Source organism: Acomys minous (genome assembly GCF_964271855.1).
Source record: "Acomys minous genome assembly, chromosome: 11".
In the NCBI taxonomy this organism is placed as follows: Eukaryota; Metazoa; Chordata; class Mammalia; order Rodentia; family Muridae; genus Acomys; species Acomys minous.
This window is the reverse complement of record NC_140492.1, coordinates 64519548-64525547: the sequence shown is the minus strand read 5'-3', so window position 1 is coordinate 64525547 and position 6000 is coordinate 64519548. Positions and strand designations below refer to the sequence as shown.

The 6000-nt window shown below is 48.4% G+C and overlaps 1 protein-coding gene across 5 annotated transcripts in view; it reads left to right on the top strand.

Moving 5' to 3' along the window:
• The first annotated feature begins 1794 nt into the window (after positions 1-1794).
• IL1RAP (interleukin 1 receptor accessory protein) overlaps positions 1795-6000 on the top strand; it is a 142981-nt gene continuing 138775 nt past the window's right edge. For 2 of the 5 annotated variants that reach the window (XR_014783386.1, XM_084802531.1), the window contains exon 1: positions 1795-2062. The gene's annotated coding sequence lies outside the window, so the exon portion shown is untranslated. Of the gene's footprint in view, positions 2063-2125; positions 2676-6000 lie in introns of those variants that run through there. The other 3 variants (XR_014783387.1, XM_084802532.1, XR_014783388.1) reach the window with 3 other exon arrangements.

Sequence of the window (6000 nt, the reverse complement as noted above, 5' to 3'; positions counted from 1 at the left end):
ACTTCAGTGCTGGCTTCCCACTTCCTGATTTTTGCACCTTCTACTTTTAGACTTATAGCATTGAGAAAATGATTTAAACTTTGTGAAAGTTAAGTGAACCAAGATATCTGAAGCCATTGTGATTGATTTATGCCTTCTGTTTTGTAGGTAACCTACAAAATAAATGAGTTGGTGCCTGGAATATGCTTAATGAACAAGGAAGAAATGAAGGGATTTTATTTTTGTTTACCAGCAACTTTAAACATGCTTTTGGATTCTTTCCTCTTTGGATCAGCGGCAATCTTGTGGGCGTGCACTATGTGTCAGATCTCCAGACGTAAATAACAATGTAACTGTTACTTTTCTTGAGGTCAAAACGTGCTACCTGATCATCTTTGTTACTTCTTTTAGGGGCTTATTGCAGTCTGAATATGAGAATTTCCTCCACAGGTTTGTGAGTCGAACAAGTGGTCTAGAAATCTTAGGAGGTGAGCTCTAGCTAGAGGAGGCAAGTTGGTGCAGCGCGGATGCCAAAGTTCTATTTGGTCCCTTCCTTTCCTCTGTTTCTTGCAGGCCAGGAAGTGAACAGCTTCTCTTCCGCATTCTTCCCACAATGCAACACAGGAGAGCTGAAGGGGAGTTCTGTGGATTAAAATGCCTTAGACTGTGAGTTAAAGTAGGTCTTTCCATCACTTATGTTGTTCTCTTTGGTGTATTGGTTACAGCAAAATAAATGAAACCAACACAGGAGTGACCCTCCATCATGTCAGGGAAGTGTCTGAGGCTCGAGCTGCCAGCAGCTGTGGTAAGGCTGGCATCTCCTGCCTCTTACTTTGTCCCCACTCTCACAGGCTCCTTCATTTGTACATCCCTTTCTTCACCGCTCAAATGCTTCGTCTGGGACTCAGTTTCTTGAACAAATTAGAAAGAGCCAGTTAAGTAGTTTGGGGGTGGGGCAAACTTAAAGGAGGTGGCCTGTGGGAAGTGACAAGTCACCTTGGCAGAATGTATTAATTGGGGATACTCAAAAGGGGACAGGGTTTGAAGGGCCTTGCTTTTGGGGAGGCTTTTAAACAAGGAAATTGGCTTTTAAAAAGGACGTTCAGAAGCTCCTCGGATGATTACATAACTCCGTGTACAGTGGAGATGGCCGCGGAAGCTTATCCAAGGGGATATGAGAGTGGATGAATAGGAAATTATTGCCTTCTGTAATTGATTATTTCACTCAATCTCCCACGTATTCTTCTTCGTTTTCAGCTTACTCGCCCTGAATGCCAGCTTCGTGTCTCTCGTTGTGCTAGCGTCTGATGAGGGACAGTGGATGATACTGATTGCGTCCTACTGTCAGGATGGGTGCCCTCTTTCCAGTGACCACCACTTCTAGCAGAGCAAGAGAGTTTTTGGCGGAGGACTCAGCTGTGCTGTTTCTGGTTCCTGTTGCTCTAAGGAGCTCAACACATGGTGGGCTCTCCAGGGTGCAGCCTGAAGCGACTCGTGGCCATCAGAGTGTGATAGGTGAATACACAAACGGAAGAGACCTTAGGTTAATGTCAACCTGGGCTGCAGAACCCGCGATCTTGCAAGGAGCAAGCCTGTGCACCTAGGTGTGCAGAGGGCGCCGTACCTGCCCTGAGCGCTTGGCCGCCCGCCCAGCGGACTGCAGGACTAGCCCTTCCCCCCCTTGTGCTCCGCCCGGGGCCCGCCCACGCGGGGCCAGCCAGCGTAGCCTGGCATCCGCCCGCGGGCAGGCCCCACGCGACTCCACCTCGTAGCGGGCGGGACTGCCCCGCGCGCCGCCCTCACCCCCAGCTTTGGGAAGCCCCGATCGCGGGCGGAGCAAGAGCCACCGCTGCGGGTGGAGCTTGTGGCCACCGGATCCCAGGGCCAATCGCGCGGTGGCGGGGGAGGAGCCCCGGAGGGGGAAAAAGAAAGTGCGGCGGAAAGTAAGAGGCTAGTCGGAGAAGGCTGCCAGGATCTGGCTCTCCTGGGTTTGGCTTGGACCAGGGCAAAGAAAGAGGCAGTGGCCGGTCACCCTGCACCCATCCCGTCGTTGTCGCCGAGCCTGCTCCGCTGGCCCAGGAAGGTGAGTCTCGCTCTGCAGAGAAGGCTGGGTTGAAATGCCCAGCCGCAGTAACTCCGGGTAGTAGATCGGCTCCTACAACCCTTCTGTTTTACAGACGAGAAAACTGAGACACAGGGCTAGACAGTGACCACCGCTGAATCACACTACTAGTTAGTGCTCCGTCGGGATTTGAACTGAGCAACCGGGAGTCCTATCCTTGGTAGGGTTTAAGTAAAGCAGTCGCGGGACGGCTGCCCGGTGCTGTGAGGGATCTCAGCTCTCTGAGGGATCTATCCCAGTCTTCTTGTGCCTAGGGTTCTCAGGAGTGCGCTGTAAGCCTGAAGAGAGCAGGAGGCTGCCCGGTGCTGTGAGGGATCTCAGCTCTCTGAGGGATCTATACCAGTCTTCTTGTGCCTAGGGTTCTCAGGAGTGCGCTGTAAGCGTGAAGCGAGCAGGAGGCTGTGTCCCAGCACACCCACTCCATCACGTCGCTAGCAGCCCCAGCAGTGACAGCCTGGGGAGAGGCTGCCAGCAGCTTTAGCTAGCTCCTTTCCTGACCTGCTTTTATTTTACCCTCTTCGAGGGAGGCTCCTGCTTGGGGTCTCTACCAGGCTTCTGGTGGATTCCTGGAGAGGTAAGAGACAACCCAGTGGTGGTCACCGCTCTAACAGCCTTGGAGGTACCCGGAATGGCTCATCCTGGCGGGTGTTGGGGGGGGGGCGACGAGGGAACACAGGATGCCTGTCCTTTAGGAAGAGCTGACTTAGGGAGCCTGGAGCATCTTTCTACCTCTATGTCCTGGATGGGAATAAGGAAGCCTAGTTAAAGAGAATATTAAAGACATGAAAGCAAACTTCTGCTGCTTCCTTTAGGAGACAGTCCCCCCTCCCCCCCCCCCACTTTCCCTCCCTCAACCCGCTGGATGTGAAATTGTGCAGCAAGGTGCCACCGAGAAGCATTAGCTTTGCAGGGCAGATTCCCTGGTTAGCAAGGGGGCTGAAAAGATCTTTTTTTTTTTTTTTTTTTTTTTTTTTTAATCATAGCCTTGTGTATCACAGCCTTGTGTTGTCTGTGTGAACTTGGGCAGTTTAGCCACCTTTCTGATCCTATTTTAGGCGGCAAAATGGACACTAGAGTGTTCACTGTGAGGTGTTGTGGGCAGGGGGAAGGAGGAAATACAACAGTTCAAGTTACGTGCTCAGAGTGGTGCCTGGCCTGGCAACTTTGGTAAATATTGCTCAGTAATGATTCTGGATTCACTGGGTTTGAGAAAGGTGATTTCCTACTCCCTTGGAGTGACTTTTTTTTTTTAAATCTGGAAATATAATGATAATTTCCCTTTAGATTTTGAGCACTTAAAAAGTTTTTTTGCAGGTATTTGTGTGCGTGTGCGTGCACACGTGTGGGGAGGCCAAAGGACACTTCTCAGGAATCCTATCTATCTTGCTACCAGGAAGACAGAACTCCTCTGGTGCTCTGGGCTGAGGGGTCGAGGGGAGGCATCCTTACCTGCCAGGCCTGAACAGTTCTCCACAGTATTTTTCCAATCTTGTCCACTGGTAGACTTGGTTGTAAAATTGGTGTTTGAGCAGTGTGAATTTCTTCCTTGTATTCAGGTCAAGCCTGCAGCCTGTGAACTGCTTTGAGAGGAGGCACCCTACATTGGCAAAGAGGGTCTTATTTTTGATGAGGAAAGCTTGAAGGCATAGCAGGGCCGTAGATTGGGCCAAGCCTTCTATTCCTGTTCATAGGTCCATCTAACAACGTCTAACAACTTCATATTCATTAGCTAATATCAGGAGGCAACGGAATTTTTAAAAATTGTCCAGTAACTATTAAGTTCAGTCTCTTCTGAATATTAATTTGCCTTATTTAAACTCAAATACAAATGCATGCTCACATGAGCCATCCTATGTTACTAGTCCTTTAAAATTAAGCAGCTCTCCTGGACACCCCTACCCTACTTGCATGACAATTGATTTTACTTCCATCCATACAATTACTTACTACCATCTACTGGCCATGCTGCAAGCCCCTGAAATGAGTAGTTAGCAGTTGTAAATGGCTGCCTCCTTCACTGTCCTCAGCATTTGCATGCAAAATTGATGAACTCCAGGGAAGCAGTGGGATACGGCTTGGGGAGGAGGTGAGGGTTTGGTGATGCCTACCTAGGTACCACCCACACCAGGCGTTGCCACAGAACAGGATCACATCTGTTTGTCAGCTTGTTCCTTGTATTTTCCTTGTGATAACTTGGCCAGGATATGTCTGAATATGTGCCTTAGAAACCAGGGACTTGCGAGGAAAAGGGAACTATTTGAAATAAGGCCAAAACAAGGGGCTGGGAGGAACATTGAAAACAAATCCCTTTTGCTTCTGAGTTTTTGAAGAAAGCATATTGGGTCTTATCCTCCCTGACACATATTATTGTTATCCCCAAACCGTGTGTGTGTGTGTGTGTGTGTGTGTGTGTGTGTGTGTGTGTGTGTGCAGAGCTTTAACATTTCCAAGTGTTTTCCACACCTATTATTTTCCTTGTTGCTTGCCATAGCCCTTGGAGATGTTCGTGGCAGGCATATTAATAGTGGGAGCATCTACGGTGTGGTATAAGCTCCTTGATTTTTAAATTCTGGGTCCGATATATAAGTTGATGGGTGATACTGGGAAAACCGTTTTAACTTTCAGCACTTTCTGTTTTATCAAGTTCTTAAATGACTTAGATATGCATATGCCGGACTTTCGTGTGAAAATGACATTCTGTAACATCCAGTGCTTGTACTCATTAAATAGCACCTTCTCTTAGCTTAGCTCAGTTCCTTGGAAAGTAAATTAAAGTGAGACTTGCAGAAATGCGAGGGGTCACATGGTTGATGAATTTCTGCCCTATGGGGTATAGTTCACACCTCAGAGTTCTTCAGTTTCTTTCAGGCCCTCTCCTGTCACACCCTGTCACCCCCCCCCCCCAATAGAACTTGAACAATTTATTCTCATTCTTAGATTGACCTTCTTTGGCTGGTGATTTCAGGTCACAAAGTGGTTATTTCTTTGCTAAGAGAACAATTCTTCAACATGGCTCGGTAGAGTCTGTGGCGTTGACTCCTTGTAGAGTTCACACTGATGCCCTCTGGGGCAGCGTTCCTTTCTCATTTGTTTGACGGGGTACGCCTTCAGACTCTAGAAGGAAGGGGACTATCAAGACACATTACCGGGCATGGTGATCCACTCCTGTAATCCCTAAGGGAGGCAGAGGCAGGCGGATCTCTTTGAGTTTGAGGCCAGCCTGGTCTACAAAGTAAGTCCGGAGCAGCCAAGACTACACAGAGAAACCTAATAATAAAATTTTAAAAATAAATAAAATAAAAATAAAAAAAAGACACAGAGATCATGATATGTCAGACTGGTCTTCCTGTTCTGGATGGCCTCTTTGCCTGCCTTCCTGTGATTGGTTGGTGGCCAGCATGATGATTAAGGATAAAATACTACAAGTGGCCTAGCTCTCTCACCACTTCCCCGGACAGAGTAGAAAAGAGAGAGTGGCATGCCTCGTGCTTAATTTTTATTGTCAACTTGACAGGGTGTAGAAGCACTTAGATTTGTGAGACACACATCAGTGTGTGTGTGACACAGGGAGGGCACATCCAGTCTGGAGTAACAGTGGATGGGGGAGACCGACCCTGAATACAGACAACCTCCCAAGGCATGGGGGCTTGGACAGAATAAAAGAATAAAAGGAAAACATCAGCAGAATGACTGCTTTTCCGTGTGTGTGTGTGTGTGTGTGTGTGTGTGTGTGTGTGTGTTGTGTCTCCTTGGTTGCCAGGATCAGCAATCTTCTACCATAACCTCTCACCCTAGTGATGTTTTGGCTGAGCACACAGGGCAAGCAACCATGGGCTGCACCTTCTCAACCAAAAAAAAAAAACCCCAAAACCCACCTCCATTGAGGAGCCTGTGCTAGG